Below are 19,099 nucleotides of genomic sequence, written 5' to 3' on the forward strand. Positions count from 1 at the left end.
TCCCACATGCCGCGTGGCGTGGCCCCCCCAAAAAAAGAAAGAAATGTTGGAGTCCTAACTTCCCAGTCTCTCAGAATGTGACCTTATTTGGAAATAGGGTTTTTACAGAGGTAATCAAGTTAAAATGAAGACATTACGGTGGGCCTTCACTTATCTATTGTGACTGGTGTCCTTATAAAAAGGGGAAATTTGGACACAGAAACAGACCTGCCTAGGGAGAAGATGGCCATCGACAATCCAAGGAGAGAGGCCTGGAACAGATGCTTCCTCACAGCTCTCAGTAGGAACCAACTCTTGCCAACACCTTGATCTCGAACTTCCAGCTTCCAGAACTGAGGCAGTAAAATTCTGCTGTTTAAGCCACCAGCCTGTGGTACTGTGATGCGGCAGCCCTAACAAACTCAATATGTCAGGTTCCAATTCAGGAGCAAAGTGCCCCTCTATGACTCCTTCTGTGAGGGACATTTGGCCACCTGATGCTTCTCAGATTCCACAGGGCTTGTTCTCATATCTTCATCAGGTATGTTCATAAAACTGCACATACCCTATTTGTCAGGTCCAACAGAGAGCCAGCTCTGGGGGGACAGGGCATCACTACTGGTTCTGCCGTGCAGTCTGGAGCCTGTAGCAACTGTCACAAACTCAGAGCTCTAACATATCTGCAAGCTCACCAGCAAGAGCCAGCAAGTGGTTTTTCATTCTTATAAAATTGTGCAAACCTGCCCTGCACAGCCAATCACTCTCCCTTTTCCTCTGTCAGGGCAGCACCAATGCCAGCTTCTCGCTTCCAGCTGGTCTGAGAACTGGTAGGTCACCCTCAACATGCAGGTACCAAGAGACCCTAATCAAGAGCACCCATAAAAACCCTCAGGAGATGATTCTCTCAAACTGAGTTCAGCTTTCATTCTTGCCTAAGTAGTTCAAAACACACTAGGGACATGCCCCCAAAGAAAATATAAAGCCCTTCCAAGATGCATTAAAACTGTAACCCTGCAGGGTCTTACTCAGTAACCAGAGGGAGTGTGGGAGAGAGAGGAGCAGACTGGCCTGGTTGAAATGATTGTCCAGCAACAGGAAGGAGCCGTGTCTGTCCAGAGTGCAAGGCCAGCAAGTATCTCCCCTGCTGGGCAACTGTCCCCAGTGCTCTGGCTGATTTTACCCCCTACACACCCTTCCTGGGCAACTTCTCCTAGGAGCCTCCCTAGGGAATTTAAAAAAAAACAGTGTCCAGGTCCCGATCTCAGAGATTCCAAATCAGGGGGTGGTTTGGAAACCAACACAATCAGCAGGTTTAAGGAGCATCCCTGGTGGTTCTGATGCACACCCAGAGCCTAGAACCATAGTCATGAATTAAAGTCGGGGTCCCCCCAGACATCCCAGGAAAAGAAGAGAGTGCCCAGTGGTGGTCAGGAGAGTGGGACTCCAGTGCCAGCTTTGCCAAGTGGCTCCAGTCAGTCTCATCCTTCTGGGACTCAGTTCCTTCCCTGTCAAAGGGAGAGGCTGACCTAGAACCACTCAGGCTCCCTTTTTAAAGAAATAAAACACTGATGATAAAAATAAATATGTCCCACAAAGACATCTACTCTTTCTTCCTGGATGTACTAGACCCAACGGCTTTGTGGCTGCATGTCAAGCTGCCCGTGGCTGACATCTTACCCAGAGGGAGAGCTCCTTTAACCCCGAGGGAAGGGCCCAGGAGTGACAGGTGCTGAGCCCAATGGAGAGCCCTTTAAGGAGAAAATTAGGCCTTTTAAAGTGCCCTCAATGCAACCTCTCAAACCCAGGAATAATCTACACTCCCCTACACTCCCCTTGGAAGATGTGCCACACATGATCTCAGGCCACACTCGGGAAATATCTCCACTTACATCAAACTAGGTCCCAGACACGGATGCCAAGTAATTCAACGGGCAGTCGTGAAGCATGCAAACAGAAAGAGAAGAGAGGGGTCTTGATTTAAACACACAAAGTTTGGAGCCTGGGTCCTTGCGAGAGTAGTGCAGAGGGCAGCAAGGCACACTTCACCCATCTGCAGGAATTCACTCAGCCAGGGCCTCAAACATCGTATGAGGAAAAGGAGACATCTCTCTGTGCGGTCAAGTGGACTCTGGGGACAAGTGATGCACCAACAATTCACCAGAACATTGAGGTCAGTGATAAACACTTAAGACAAGTGAACTTAACGTCTTCAACCCAGTGGCGAGTGACCAAGCAGACGTTTAAGAGCCCCTCTTCAGAGATAAAAGCGAGAGGCAGCCATTTGTCTCTGTCTAGCTGTCCTCAGCAGGTGCCTTCCACCACTCAACAAGTATTTAACAAGGACAGGCTTCGTTCATTCAGTGCTTGAACCCCTAACTCTCAGCACATGACCTAAGAAACACTGCCCCCAAGGGACAACACTTTTCCACCTCAACATTACTCTCTTCCTTAGCTCCAATCTGGAAAACAATGACTTTACCTCATGGAAGGCTAACTCTATAACCAGCAAGTTTTCTTCATCAATTACTCACATTAAAATTTTTTTGGTGAATGAACCTATCTATGAAACAGAATCAGACTCACAGACAGAGAACAGACTCGTGGTAGCCAAGGGGGAGAGGGGTAGGGGAGGGATGGATTGGGAGTTTGGGATTAGCAGATGCAAACTAGTATATATAGGATGGATAAACAAGGTCCTACTATATAGCACAGGGAACTATATTCAATATGCTGTGATAAACCATAATAGAAAAGAATATGAAAAAGAATGTATGTATATGTATAAATGAATCACTTTGCTGTACAGCAGAAATTAACACATTGTAAAGCAACTATACTTCAATTAAACAAAAATTTTGTTGATTATCTATCATGTGCCAGACGTTGTTTTAGACACTTGGGGACACAAGTCCCAGGGATGTTTTCTCTCATGAGCTTACATTCTAGTGCTATGAGACAGACAATAAATGAATCACGTATGTAACACAGGCAGACCTCATGTTACTGCACCTCACTTTATCGCGCTTTGCAGATACCACTGTTTTTACAAATTGAACATCTGTGGCAACCCTGCGCCAAGCAAGTCTATCAGGACAACTTTTCTATCAGCATTTGCTCATTTCCTGTCTCTGTGTCACATTTTGGTAATTCTCACAATATTTCAAACTTTTTCAATATTATTATATTTGTTATGGTGATGTGTGATCAATGATCTTTGATGTGACAAATGTAATTGTTTTGGGGGCGCCACAAACTGCACCCATATAAGATGATGAACTTAATCAATAAATGCTTGTGTTCTGACTGCTACACTAACCTGCATCTCCCCGTCTCTTTCCCTCTCCTCCAGCTTCCCTGTTCCCTGAGACACAATACTGAAATTAGGCCAATTAATAACCCTACAAAGGCCTCTAAGTGCCCAAGTGAAAGGAAGGGTCACACATCTCTCACTTTAAATCAGAAGCTAGAAATGATTAAGGTTAGTGAGGAAGGCATGTCAAAAGCCCAGACAGGGGCTTCCCTGGTGGTGCAGTGGTTAAGAATCTGCCTGCCAATGCAGGGGACACGGGTTTGAGCCCTGGTCTGGGAAGATCCCACATGCCGCGGAGCAACTAAGCCCGTGAGCCACAACTACTGAGCCTGCGCGTCTGGAGCCTGTGCTCCGCAACGGGAGAGGCTGCGACAGTGAGAGGCCCGCGCACCGCGATGAAGAGTGGCCCCCACTCACCGCAACTGGAGAAAGCCCTTGCACAGAAACGAAGACCCAACACAGCCAAAAATTAATTAATTAATTAATTAATTTTAAAAAAAAAAAAAAGCCCAGACAGGCCAAAAGCTAGGTCTCTTGTGCCAAACAGCCAAGCTGTGAATGAATGCAAAAGGAAAGTTCTTAAAGAAAATTGAAAGTACTACTTCAGTGAACACACAAACGATACGAAAGGGAAACAGCTTTATTGCTGATGCGGAGAAAGTTTTGTCGGTCTGGATAGAAGATCAAACCAGCCACAACATTCCCTTCAGCTAAAGCCTAATCCAAAGCAAGGCCCTAAGTCTCCTCAATTCTAGGAAGGCTGAAAGAGGTGAGGAAGCTGCAGAAGAAAAGTGTGAAGCTAGCGGTGGTTGGTTAGTGAGGTATAAGGAAAGAAGCCGTCTCCATAACAGAAAAGTGCAAGGCAAAGCAACAAATGCTGATGTATTGGGTTGGCCAAAAAGTTCATTCGGGTTTTTCTGTAACATCTTGCGGAAAAATCCAAACGACCTTTTTGGCCAACCCACAGAACCTGCAGCAAGTTATCCAGAAGATCTAGCTAAGATTATTAACGAAGGAGGCTACACTAAACAACAGATTTTCAATGTAGATAAAACAGCCTTATACTGCAAGAAGATGCCATCTAAGACTTTCATAGCTGGAGAGGAGAAGTCAATGCCTGGCTTCAAAGGACAGGCTGACTCTCTTGTTAGGGGCTAATGCAGCTGGTGACTTTAAATTGAAGCCAGTGCTCATTTATCATTCTGAAAATCCTAGGGTCCTTAAGAATTATGCTCAATCTACTCTGCCTGTGCTCTGTAAATGGAGCAACAAAGCCTGGATGACAGCACATTCAGTTTACAACATGGCTTACTGAATATTTTAAGCCCACTGTTGAGACCTACTACTCAGAAAAAAAGATTTCTTTCCAAATAGTACTGCTCATTGACGATGCACCTGGTCACCCAAGAGCTCTGATGGAGACGTACAATGAGATGAATATTTTCCATGCCTGCTAACACAACATCCATTCTGCAGCCCATGGATCAAGGAGTCATTTCAACTTTCAGGTCTTATTCTTTAAGAAATACATTTCGTAAGTCTGTAGTTGCCATAGACAGTGACTCCTCTGATAGATCTGGGCAAAGCAAATTGAAAACCTTCCAGAAAGGATTCACCGGTCTAGACACCATTAACAACACTTGTGATTCACGGTAAGACGTCAAAATAACAACATTAACAGGAATTTGGAAGACATTGATTCCAACCCTCATGGATGACTTTGAGGGGTTCAAGATTTCAGTGGAGGAAGTAACTGCAGATGTGGTGGAAAGATCAAGAGGACTAGAATTAGAAGTGGAGCCTGAAGATGTGACTGAATTGCTGCAATCTCATGAGAAAACCTGAATGAATGAGGAATTGCTTCTCACGCGTGAGCAAAGAAGGTGGTTTCTTGAGATGGCATGTATTCCCGGCGAAGACGCTGTGACGATTACTGAAATGACAACAAAGGATTTAGAATATCACATAAACTTAGCTGATAAAGCAGCTGCAGGGTTTGAGAGAACTACTCCAATTTTGAAACAAGTTCTACTGTGGGTAAAATGCTATCAAACAGCACGGCATGCGACAGAGAAATTGTTCGTGAAAGGAAGAGTCAATCAATGGGGCAACCTTCATCGCTGTCTTATTTTAAGATGTGGCCACAAGCACCCCAACCTTCAGCCGCCACCTCCCAAACTGGTCAGCAGCCATCAACATAGAGGCAAAACCCTCCACCAGCAAAAAGATCATGACTCTCTGAAGACTCAGAGGATGGTTAGCACTTTTTTGCAATTCAGTATTTTTTAATTAAGGTATGTACATTGTTTTTTTTAGACGTAATGCTATTGCACACTTTTAGTAGACTACAGTACAGTGTAAATATACACTGGAAAACAAAAAATACGTAGGACTCTATTTTGATATTCACTTTATTGCCGTGGTCTGGAACGGAAGCTACAATATCTCCCAAGTATGCCTGTATCAGGGAATAATAAATGATATGAAAACAAAGAAGAGGCTGAGAGCAGGGGCTGGGGGATGCCAGGGAGACCTCTAAGGAGGTGATACTGGAGCAGACTCCTAAGTCAAGTGAAGTGTGAGAGAAGAGCCCCCTCCTTCAGAAGCCAGGAGGGGGAGGATCCAGCAGCAGAGCAGGAGCTGGAGCGGCCAGAGTGCACGAGGAGAACCAGGTGAGGATTGCAGTGCAGAAGCCAAGCGAAGACAGCCAAAGAGAGAGCTGGCTAACTGCTGCCGAGAGGCTGCAGGCGATGACAACTAAGAGTTGGCCATTAGGTATCACTGGTACCTGAAGAAGCATGGTTTTGGTGAAGGGGGGGGGGGGGCGGCAGAAGCCAAACTGGGGTGGGTTCAAGACAGAATGAGAGGGGAAATGGGGCAAAACGTATGAGAGTTCTTTTAGAAAACACTTACTCCAAGGGAGAATGAGGAATTGGGAGAACAGCCGACTAGGATATTGGGTTGAGAGTGTTTTGTGGTTGCTGCTTTCTCCCTTAAGACGAGAGATACTAGAGCATGTTTCTCATGGAGATGATCCATCAGAGGGAGAAAACTAATGATGCAGAAGGGAAAGGAGATTCGTGCATGAGTGAGAGCCTTGCATGCCAACAGGGAACGGGCTCCAGTTCACATGTGGTTCCAGTGCTGTGTGGTTACGGTGCAGGGAGGCTAGCAGATTTAGCACGAGGAGATGATGAAACTAGTTCCTAACTGCTTCTTTTTTCTCCGTGAAATAAGCCAAGTCATCAGCTGAGAGTGGGGTGGGGACAGAAACATAGTGGGCTGGGCAGTGTCAAGAGTCCGCCTTGAGGTTTATGCTCATAAATCAAAAGCAAGACGATGCAGATGGCTGGTTTTCTCCAGCCAGGTTCATCAGCCTGAGGCAGGAGCACAGTGGGCAGAGGGTGGGGTTTTCCCAGGAAAGTAAGATGAAGGGAGAAATGGTCAAAGAGGTTGAGGGTGTATGGAAGCACCTGGGGGTAGGGGTGGAGGGGAGAGTGGTAGGAGGTAATAAGTATGATGGACGATGAAGTGGAAGGGTCACCAGGTCAGAGCCCCATGTAGGGTGCAGGATAGGTGGAACAGGGTAATAACAGGAATAAGACAAAAGAGAAAAGGTGAGGGTCGGACTGGAATGCTTGTCAAGATTTTGGTGGAGGTACAGTTACTGGTAATGATAAGGTCCACAACTGTGGCTGCAAGTTTAGTGGGTAATAAAATCAACTTAGTGGGTCATGACCAGCAGTTTTTTTAATGACACAGAATAAAAAGTATGCAACTACATTATACCTAGTAAGGGTAAACACTGTTTTGTGAAACTTGTTTCAGTTGTATGTGTATTTGCATTGGGTCTCACATAAGATGTATTTCTCCTATGGATTGGGGTTAAAAGAAACCCCCAGGACACCAGGGCAAGGTTTCTCTACCATGGCACTGCTTATATTTTAGCCCACGTGATTCTCTGTGGTGAGGGCTCTCTGGTGCATTGTAGGGTGTTTAGCAGCATCCCAGGCCTCCCCTCACTGGACGCCCGTAGCACCCCTAGACATTGCCAAATAGCCTCTGGGTGGCAAAACTGCTGAGAACCAGCAGCCTAGAAATAACCATGGGAGGGACGGCTGAAGTAGTGAGAGGAAAAGATAACTAAAAGAGAGTTGGTCAAAGGACTGAATTGGGGTGACAATCTATATAGATGTCCAAGTTACCAAAAATGTTGACGGGAGGAAGGACTGTGGGCCAGATGAACAAGATCTTCAAAGAATGAGGCAAAACAACTACTGAAGCCCACGCACCTAGAGCCCGTGCTCCGCAACAAGAGAAGCCACCGCAATGAGAAGCCCGCACACAGCAATGAAGAGCAGCCCCCGCTCGCTGCAACTAGAGAAAGGCCGCGTGCAGCAACGAAAACCCAACGCAGCCAAAAATAAATAAATTAATTTAAAAAAAAAAAGAATGAGGCAAAGTGACCCAGAGGGCTGTAGATGAATGTTCTCTACCCCGACTACGCATTAGAATTACCTGGAAAACTCACCCACCAATGCCCAGGCCCCACCCAGACCAACCAAATCAGAATCCCCAGGTGACCCCAATGTGAAGCCAGGGTGGAGACCCCTACAGAAGATGCCCACCCTCCAAGGCCCAGCTGAAGTATGACCTCCTTCATGAAAATTTCCCTCCTATTTCACTTCTTTTCATACACCCCACTCATCACAACGAATCTTGCTTTGCTTATAACTTACACGTGAAATCATCAGAAAAGAAGAAAGCCACTAAAATTAAGCAGCTAAAAACAGAACAAGTGTTTATCTGATGAAGAATTTTAGAATTAGGAGATCCGCTAGCGGGGAGTCTTTCAGGGAAACTTCTTGAGCTTCAGGTCAGCCACTCCTCTGGAGGGCATCCAGACAAATGAGGGTCCCAGAGCACAGCCCAGCACTTATGTGTCACTGATAAGCATTGTTAGAAATATGTCCCCTCTGGAGACACTGTAATAAACACTTGTTGAAATTAATGACTATTGTACTTCATCCCCACCCCACCCCAAATGCACCAATGACTAGATTACAACAATTTAAGCACCATTTATTATCTGATCACCATTTTCTTCACAATACCCTTCACATGTAGCCAACTTTTTATTAAAAGCATTCAGTGACATCAAATCTTGAATATGTATATACGTATGATGAAAAACAAAAAGACAGGAACCAGAGACTAACAGTCTTCTCTGCTTTCCCATGAGAATCCATTACAGAATATTTAAAATATCCCTGAACTCTGACGTTCACTGTTGATTAACCACATACAACCATGTATGAAACATCACTACATCCCCAAACACCTACAAAAGATACAGAAAACAGTTAAGTAAAATAACTCAAATATTTCTTTTTCCCAGCTTGGTGAAAGTGATAAAACTGAGTTAACTTGCCTTGATTGGCACCCTAACTTTCATCCATGAAAGGGCAGAGCACTGGCTAGACAAGAACACAAGAGCTGCAAAACAGAGGAAGCTGTTCCTCTACACCAGTGGTTTGCAAAGTGTGGTCCAGGACCAGCAAGATCAGCATCACCTGGGAACCTGGTAAAAATGCAAATTATCAGTCCCCACCCAAGACTAACAGAATATAAAACTGTGGCCTAACAAAGTGGGTTTTAACAAGTCCTCCAGGTGATTCTGAGGCATTCTCTCCTGGAAACCACTGAATCTAAACCATGGTTTTCAAATTTGCAGCACAGCCCTGGCTTCCAGGGGGTTGAGACTCTGAGCCTCCCACTAGCATTCACAGAATCACGTGGTATGTACTTTTTAAAATGTGAACAGAGATTCCACTGCTTTTGAAAGTTTCATTTTTTTGTAGTGACTGCCAAGAACTGAAATACTATCAAGTTTCAAAAATCACATCAAGGGGCAGGATTGAAAATGGTACACAGGGAGAGCAATCAGCTAAGCTAAAGATAGTGTGGAAGGAGACCAGGGTTCAAATGACAGCAGAGTCATCTAACAGCAACTCTCTGGGGCTCAGGAAAACCAAGTTTGAGGAGATGCTTCTCCTCTCTAGGAAGACTCTTCAGTTGGCCAGAAGACCTCCCCTCCACCTTCAGAATGGAATCAGAGAAAGTCAAGGAAAAGGAGACTGCTTGCTAAGAGCTTTCATGACCTCTTATTGTCACTCTCCTGGGAGATAGAGGTAAATAGCTCTTCCAGAAGCCATGGCTTACCCTGAAGGAATTTACTTAAACTTGGGAAATCTCAGAATTTTAGAAGATAATTAACTGAAAGTTTCCAAAGAGACAAGAGATTGCTGCAGAAGGCATCAGAGAAAACATGATATTGCCCAAATTTGTTTCTAAAATGGTTCCAGACAAATTTCCAAATTATACATTAACCAAATAATACTTTAAAGAGTTTTCACACAGAAAAGGCTGCAAGTTTGAGCAAGTAAACCATTCAAGGTGTATAGGGAGCAAGTTAATCACCCCTCTGCCCCAATGCTAATTTTAAACAATATTAAGTTTTATGTGTCCTTCCATATCTTTCTCCAAGGTCATACACCTAGGGCTTCTTTTTTAAATCGGAAATAGGATCATACTATTGATACGTATGATACTCAGCAGCTCGATTTTATTTACATGTAATGTATCATAGACATCCTTCACAAAACAATCCAGAGTAGCTGCACCCTATTTTATTCATCCTACTGATGGACATTCATGTTGCTTCTAGTTTATTTACTGTAGTAATCCTGCAATAAACATCCTCACACACAGATCCCTACATGCTGCTGTTTTTACTTCTGTAAGAAAGGATTCCAAATATGCAACTGCTGGTTCATATGGCATACACGTTCCAAATTTTCACCAAAACTGTCTGCTTTCCCTAAAGCCTGCACCAGTTCATACTCCCCCCAAGAGTCTGAGGGTTGCCCCCAACCCACCTAATGGAGGATGTTACCAATCTTTACAACATGAATTAATTGAACAGAAAACTAATATCTCTTTGTTTTTTAATATGCATTTCCCTGACCATTATGTACGTTGAGAATCTTTTCACATGTTTATGACCATTTGTACCTCTTATCTTAGGAATTGCCTGTTCACATCCTTTGTATATCTTTGATCATGCTGTCCTTCAAGTACTGTTTAATCTCACACTAATCCCCTCTCGCCCCCGGAATCTATGAGATGTGTCAAGTATAAAAGAATATCACCCTCTAGGAACTCAGTGTGTGGGGTGAGGCCAGGGGATGACTTCTTAGCTTGAAGTACATGGTAAGCCCTCAAAAACAATTTCTGAATAAGTGAATAGCAGGCTTAGAGAATTGTTTGTTAAGAGTGCAGCTAAAAGAGTAAAAAGAAAACACAAATATTCACTACTTGTTCTGCATATTCAGAACAGCATCACTTTGGCTGAAATTAAATTGTTGGTTAAGGGAGAAACAAAACCATGGTCTTGGCACTGACTCTGACAATGCACTGTGAAACGGGCGGCAAAAGAGCCCAGTCTTAATTCATAGCTCTGGGTGGTACATAAACAAAGGCTCTCAAAACCAAGTGACACCTGCCACTAAGCCACAGGCTGTTAATTTGGTCAATGGACAGGAGAAGCCTACCTTAAACACTTTGTTCTTTTTCTGTTTTTTTGTCTCCAACGCCATCCAAGATTTTTTAGCCTTTCAAAATCTCCTGCTTATTGGGGAAGGGGAGCGAGCAGGGCCTGCAGGGGGGTTTGACAGAGTTCAGATTCCTTAACTCTTTTAACTTTAGGCAAAACATCTGGTTATACCCAGAATTTATCCCCATTATTTGCAATAGTTCTGTTTGGCTTATGTCTTAACTAGTCTCCTTATTAAATATAAAAGTAATAGGATTAAAAAGTTCTGGGGAAAGTACTGTAATTAAAAAGGCACCAGTTGGGTATGGTAAGCTGTAATTCTGGTCCTGCTTATTAAGTTTTCCTTCTTGGCTTTAATTTTTTTTTGTATCCATAAAAATAACTTTGAATTATTTAACTCTTTTTTAGTACTTCCTGTATTGGCTAAACACCACCCCAAATCTCCAAGAAAACATTATGACTCAAAAGTTCTGGAGTAGTAATGTCACAGAACACAAGTTTTAGACACTGTCCCAAGAGTCAGGCATGCCACACACACTACAACACACACACACACACACAGCCTGGTAACTTGACAGGCAGCTCTCCAAAATGAATAGGCATTTTCTCACCTCTTGAAGTTACAAAATCTTCTTAATAGGAAAAAAATTGCAGGAACTTTGATCAAGCCATGAGGTTATAATAAGAATCAGGCAAGAGGCAACAAAGCACAATTTATAACACTTTGCTAAGAGAGGCATAAAATAAATAAATAAATATTGAGGTAGTACACTTGGGAATGAAGACTGAAGGATTTGTAATAAAACTTCTCTTTTTTAAATCTTTTATTTTAGCATTATTGAGAAAACTCCTTTAAGATTTTTATTATGTAATGTTTAGCACATGCACAAAAATATGTGACACACACACACACACACACACATATATATATTTATAAAGCACAATCCTAAGATGAATAAATACATCTTTAGATTTTCTTTTTTCCTGAGCATAGTTGGTAAAGATTTAAATTCTTCATCACCTGTAACCATCCTTAACTGTTCTTAGGAACAAATGATCTGCTGGGAGCCAGGAGTGGAGGAATGGGGGAATCAGTATAATTTTGAGCTATAAAAGAAACTGGACTAAAGCAAATAAATAACACACACACACACCTATTTCTAAAACCTGACTTTGCTTACAAATACTCTAGGGAACAGTGTTTGAAAAACCCTGAACAAGTAGATTTAACAGTAAGTGAATTCAAGACCCATATAAATAAACCTTTGCCTAGAAAGAATTTCCCCAATAACTAATTGAACAGGATCATTTTAAAAGTGCACCTTCCCTTTGGAGGTAGAAGCACAACATCAATGCCAAAAACAGAAACTCTAATAACTCTTTAGTATCTCCTTGATGACCTGAGTGGGTACAAAGGCAGAGAGAAACCAGTGACTTCCCCGATCTGAGGAGCCCTGTGTTTCTGGGATTCAAGGTACCACTTCTAAGACTGGGAACTTTACAAAAGGGATGGAGGCTTTCAGCAACTGATTTGATTCTCTCCTAAATTAATTATGCTAATTCTAGATAAATGTATCTTGGGCTCAGGGTGTTCTCCACAATTCTAGGGCTCAGTGAAAACAAAATTAGCATTCGTGCAGGTATCCCTCCTCTCTCAAGGCCATTTGTCTTGTCACACCACCGCACCTCCAGGGTTTTTGCATGGATATCCCAAATCAGCCAACAAGGAAGATAAAATCTTGGAAACCCAATGGCTGACATTCCCACTAGAGGCATTTATTGAAGTGGACAGACGCAAGAGCAGCCTAATCCCTGACAACAAAGGGCACATCTCCGAGATGAAAGCCTCCCCCCATCCCCTACATCCCTTCTGTGATCCCCTGAAGCCTCTCCAATGACAAAGCCCCAAAGTGCTGACATGACCTCAATAGTATGGCATCATTTCTCTCGCCAAGGAGAAAGGCTGGCACGTTCCTGCCAGCGAACTGTAGGTCAGCCAACACGCCCTTCCCCTGCCCCTTCGCAAAGCAGAGATCACAATCTATTTCATAAAGATTCCCCACCGCCCACTCCTGAGGAGTCGCCAACTCCAAGCTCTGGAGGAGGGACGATAGCGCGCAACCTGACGAATGCCACAACTCAGCACCCCGGGTACTATCAGAAGCCAAAGTAAGTGGTACTAAGAGCACCAGGCTGCTTGTAATTTATTACATTTTGGGGGTCCAGTTCTCCGGAACAGCATCCCTATTCTCCCGTCTTTAATTGTGTCTTGCACAACGCCAACTCTTCAGCTCATTCCTCTCTCACCGTCTGGAAATAGCCAGAGGTTAGTTTTCACCACGAGACAGGGACTGTGAATCAATCTCCTTTCCCCAGGTAACCTGGGCTCTTCACGGGCAGCAAAAATCCAAGTTTCCCCACGCGTCACCTGAAGCCCCAACTTCTGGAAACGCCCCCCCTTAACCTCGCCCCCACGAGCTGACACCGCGGCGAGAGACGAGCACGCAGCCGCGGGCGCTGCTGCTGTCGCGGCCGCAGCCAGGGAGGCGAGAGGAGGCTCGGGCTGGTGTTCCGCCCCGGAGCCCCCGCAAGCCAGGCCGTCGGCCCCGACGCGAAAACCGGGCGCCTCCTCTCCGCGGGGAGTGAGATCCCGCGTTCTGCGGAGCGCCCGGGCGGATCCCCGCGCCGGCAAAACGCTCCGCACCGGTGCCCGGCCGGGGGACGCGGCCAAGCGCACGGCTCCCGCGGAGCGTCCGGGCCGCCGCGGCGGCAGAAGAGGGGCGTGTTCCTTGCGCCTCGGGGCCCGACCGCCGCGTCTCGGCGGGACCGGGGAAGGAGGCGAGCCGAGCGCGCAGTCCCAGACGGCGGCTCTCGGCCCTCAACCCCGGCGGGCCGGCCTGGCGACGCGCTGCAGCCCGCGCGCCCTTGCGGGGACAGGGGCGGTGCGCGCCCTGCGGGCCGCCTCCGTGCCGGCCTGGGCGCGCAAACTTTCCGAGCGAAAACCGCTCCAGCCTCTCCAGCGGGGGCGCCGCGCTCTCCCCCGGGCCCACCAACTGTTCGCCCCCTCCCCTCCGTAGCCAAGACCCACTGAAAATATGGCGCCCTCGAACGTCGTTCCTCGGTCCCCTCAGGGAATCCCGAAATGCCTGTCTCCAGGACCCCTGGCTCCCGGTGGGCGCGAAATTTCAGCTCCTGGGGCCGAGGAAGGAGAGGGCGCCCCTGGTCCAGCGCGAGGCCAGCGGCACTGAATCCCAATCCTCCCCTAGCTCTAGGTCCCTCAGCGGCCAGCAGTTTGCTAGTGGCGAGATTGCCAAGTAAAGGGGAATCGTGGAATCGGCAGGTCTGAGAGTCCGGGACTGGGAAAGGAGCTCCGCATCGGCTGTCTTTGCCTGGAGCCCGGCCGGAGACTTGTTTGCAAAGTGGCGCTGGAGTCGGGGAGACCAGTGCTGGAATGAAGCCGCTCCGCCCGCGCCAACTCTCCTGGCGCGGGGACCCGGCCGGGGCTGAGGGGACACTCCATGCAGGCGGGGCCGCTTTTCAAAGCCCAGTTACCGGAAACCCAGCGGGAGCCCCGGAGGGGACCGGCTGCCCACGGCTAGGAATCCGCTCTCGGGCGCCGGCTGCGAGGCTGTTTGCAAACCGCGGCGCCCGGGTCCAGTGCAGTGAAACATTCATGTGCGATAGACAGGTGCATTAATTTAATTTTATTTTTATTTTCTGCAAAAAGCCCTCCTAGAACATCAAATCTGGGAGCTTTGCGGGGTTTTTTGCATCACTCACGAGATGCAAAAGGAAGGAAAAAACCACCCACATTTTCCTTCTGTAGAGGGGAGGGAAAAGACACGAGAAATTCATGCAACGTGCATGCAGCTGGAGGAAGAGGAAAACCCGAGTGAGTCGTGAGCCTTACCGGCGGATGCATTTACTGTCTCACTGCAGAGCGCCTGCACCGGAGTGCAGCCGGCGACCCCCCGCGCGCCCGGCGACCGCTCCGCTCTCGCAGCCGCCTCAGCCGCTGCCGCCGCGGCTGGCTCCAGGCGCGGAACAACAGCCGAGGGCGAGCGCGAGCGCACGGCCCGGCGCGCCGGGAGGGCAGGAAGCGCGTCATCACTCGGGGACGACGCGGCCCCGCGCGGCTCCGGTCCGGCCGCGGTGCAGCGCGGCAGCCGGGGTGGGCCGGCACGGGCGCCGGCGGGCCCCTCTTGGGTCTCTAGCCTGCTGTCCGGTGGTGGGAGGGTCCGCGAGGCAAGGCGACGCGCCGGCCGAGCTGTCGCAGAACTCGGGCTCTGCTATGCAAGGGGGGGGGGGGGAGGGGATGCACCGTCTTGGGGAATGGGGCCCCTAGGTCCGCAGAGCGCTTCCCCTGACCGCTGGCCCGCCGCTGGAGGAAGCGAGGTGCGGTTCCGACGGGAAGACCCTGGTGGGCTCTGGGGTCCTACTGCGACTCTGTCGGCGGGAACCCGAAGCGGGATTGTCCCTCTCTATAAATGTCGCACACGCCGACACCGAAACTCAGCTGGTCAGAGGTCATTTAGGGATTTAGAGAACGGCTTTAGGGATGAGGGGCATATTCTATTAAGTTCATAAGAAGAAATTTTTCTCCTGCCTACTGTGCCCTTAAATAAAGTCAATTGTATACCTTACAGTTACACAGCCCTTAGGAAATGTAGGATGACCTGAAACCATTTGAAATTTAGGAAGTGAGGAGACAAATCACAAAACACTATGTATTATATGATCCCATTTTTAAAAACTACGATGTGTGGAGAGAGGCAGAAAAGGCTGGACACATAAACACTAAGATGTTAACTAGGTCTCAGTGACTGGTGAAATTGTGGGTGATTTTTCTTTTTCTGCTTAGTTCTAGTTTCTGACTTTTCTGTAAGGAACACATTACTTTTGTAATTCAAAAAAAAATTTTTTTAAATAAAAGATCTTGCATTTTTTTTCCATCCCAATATAAAATGACCAGAATTAACCCCTTTTCCCAAGAAATAGGTAGCAAATCTCTTTAGTTACTCATAAATGAAACTACTGCAACTTTTTAGTGTTTCTCAGAGCATGCAACTGCTATCCTTATGAAATGAAGATGATGTAAATTGAAACTATCTTGAAGAAGTCCATTGGGACATTGGATAAGCCTGGACACTCTATAAAAACAATAGCATGTTCTTGTCCCAGTTGATGGACTTGATTTTATCATGACCCCAGAGATCTTTATAACAGAGGATAGCTTTGTAACTTATTGCAGAGAATAAATTCTATAAATCAAAAAGCACGGTTAGAGAACCAATTAACAGGCAACTTGAGAAAGTTCTAAAAGTTGCAGGTCACTGTTTCTAATTGCCCAGGAAAAATGGTTCTGTTCACCACAACTTTTTAAACATTCCCCAGTCTAACAATACCTGGTAGTGGCAAGAAGTCACCTCAGGGGATGGTAAAAAGTAAATGTTTATTGATTTCTGTAAGAGATTGGTAATAAGCTCATTAAATTAATGCCACCTAAATTGTCCCTTGGTTTACTGACCATATTTTTATAGTTCACATGACAGGTTTATGTAAGAAGCTCTTCAAGACAAAGAGAAAAATTGATTGCAACTAAAGTCATTTTTCCTTTCCACTTAGTCCTCAGTTCATGGGGCCCAATGGCTTCGCATCAAGCATCTCAAAATCGGGTTTTTCCCCAACTTGGATTTCAAGATTTTCCATCACTTAATTCACCATTCTCAAAGTATCCCATGCTCTTCCACTGCCTGCCAACGAGAAGCCGTTTAATATTAGAAGGTAAACTCCAGGAGAGCAAGGATCTTACCTGTATCTCTGTGCCTAAAAGAGGGCCTGGCACTTAGTAGGTGCACAATAAATACTTGTTTCATGAAAATAGCACATTTGTTCACTACCTGGCTAGTTCCTGAGATATTGGAAAAATCATCTCTCCTGCTAGACTGTCAGTGTAATCCTGGGAAACTAACATCTTGTAGAGTTATACATAGCATTGGTTTAGTCCAGTAATTTTACTCTTTTCAAAATAGCAGCTAAGTCTGAGACATTCAGGGCAGTGAGGTGCAGGTGTCTGAATATCTATCCATTATGTATCCAATTAGCACTATTTTGTGGTTCTCAGAGATCAATCAAACCCTTTCCCGCAATGAGAACATCAGTCCTAGAATTCTTTGCTTTAGTCTGGGCTTCTAACCAACTGACTTTGAACACTTCACCTATTTTTATAGTGTCTCAGTTTCTCTAACCTCTCCTATGACCTCAAAGCCATTTACTATTTCTTTAGAAAAACCAACCTTAACCATTCTAATGCCTAGCAGTATATTTTTCAATAGCTACCCCAACAGAAGTAAAATTGATTTTACTAATAACCTACAGTAACTGCTCTGAAATTGAGACTCCTTCTCTAGACCTTAAAAGATAGTTATTTCTAAATTTAGAGTCAGCTATTAGTAGTCTCTCTCTTTACTAGTTACAGTGATCATAATTCATTGTAGACCAGCAAAATACCTGACCTAACAAGTTCGCATTTTTGGACTTTGTCTCCACCCAGCAGCGGAAAACATGGTGGCAGTTTATCTTGGAGTGTCTAGGGCCTGTGATAAAACTCATTCCGTTAAGCAGTTTACCAAGTCTTCGTTAAGCAGTTTACCAAGTCTTCGTATTGTCCCAGTTCCTGCCAAGCAGATCATTAGGAACTGAAAAAATATAAATTTGTGTGACTAAAAAGTGCAGTATTGGGGGAAGTGAATCAAAGAGGTAGCTTCCAAGTCACTTACAAATATATCTGGAACTAAAACTTATTTTTTCCACAAGCTGGAGCTATAAAGACCAAACCAGACTTGCTTGGTGCTAGAGAACCAAATACTAAGAAATTGCTCTACTCACCCATTGCCCTATCAGCCTTAACCTCCTAACTTCCTGTTTGCACATGTATATACCTAAGCAAACCCAACTGTGTCCATATTGAAGAGCAAAAAGAAATTCCACCAAATATTTTGTTCTACTTTTGTTTATAAGATCATATTTTGTGCTATATCTTCTGGGGCTTCCTTTATACAATATATCAACAGTTCATGATATTTTCCCCCCTTTCAAAATTGTCTTACCCGCTCCCAGGAACGAGGTACACATGGGAACCACGTTTTCTGAAAATTGCCTGTTACTCAGAACCGAAAACCAAATACTCGGGCTTCTATTCTCACTTGACATTTTTAGGTTTACAGAAATCTCTCCATCTGCTTTCTAATTATAAGTTCTAGGAGAGAATACTACGTAATAATTATAGAGATAATATTATCTGAGTTTCAGTACAGCATGTAATTGATAAGTTATTTTTATTTTATTTGAAGGGCAGATAGTTGACATTTTGTCAGAATTAATATGTTTTAGTTTTGTAGCTACCTCTAAGCATGGGGCCTCACCTTATTCCTGACATTCAGTATGAAGTGGTAGATGCAGATTTAAACGTCTTCTTTTAGAAGAGGAAATTACTCACATGGATTCAGGAAACAATTGTTATTATTGTACCCAACACAGGACATGCTTGAGATTAATTTTTCTTTTCCTATGGTATATAAAAACACACCACTGAAGGTTCTTTAAATGTCTCTGAAGAACATGCCGTCTAGAAGAATTCCAATAATTATGATTTTAAATTGGATTTATCTTTAATCCAAATCACATGGTTAACATCAGCAGTACGTGAGGCAGGATCTTTCTCTTTTGGTTGTTTGATAACTGAGTTGAGAAGACTTGTTTGGGGTTATTATACTTTGGTTAAAAACATTTTAAAATATTTTTATTGTGGATTATCAAAACTCTTTTACTATTAAATATCTAACTTTTAAGTCTCCCTGGTCATTTGGGATTTTTTTAATGCCATATATATATATATATATATATTATATATATGAACATATTTTCATGAAATGTTCTCTAATATCAAGGTATTGTAGAAAGACTTAAACTAAAAAAAAAAATTTTTTTTTCAATCTGTGATCATACTTAATTTCCCCTCTATCACTAAAATATGTTGAATAAGAATGGCTTCTTTGACTCTGGAGATGTATTTACTTATATGTGCCACAAAATTCTTTTAAAACATTTTGTTTAGACATCAGACCAACTTTAATTTTAAAATAATATGTTTATTGTCATGTAAGAAATATCATTCTAAATCAACCTCAAATGGA

At 44.8% G+C, this 19,099-nt stretch overlaps 1 protein-coding gene across 1 annotated transcript in view; it reads right to left on the reverse strand.

Annotated features, from left to right (window-relative positions):
• TLN2 (talin 2) overlaps positions 1-14,934 on the reverse strand; it is a 441,211-nt gene extending 426,277 nt beyond the window's left edge. Inside the window, exon 1 of the mRNA XM_061180246.1 lies at positions 14,815-14,934. The gene's annotated coding sequence lies outside the window, so the exon portion shown is untranslated. The remainder of the gene's footprint in view (positions 1-14,814) is intronic.
• Between the last annotated feature and the right edge of the window lie 4,165 nt (positions 14,935-19,099).

This window comes from Eubalaena glacialis, chromosome 2 (genome assembly GCF_028564815.1).
Source record: "Eubalaena glacialis isolate mEubGla1 chromosome 2, mEubGla1.1.hap2.+ XY, whole genome shotgun sequence".
In the NCBI taxonomy this organism is placed as follows: Eukaryota; Metazoa; Chordata; class Mammalia; order Artiodactyla; family Balaenidae; genus Eubalaena; species Eubalaena glacialis.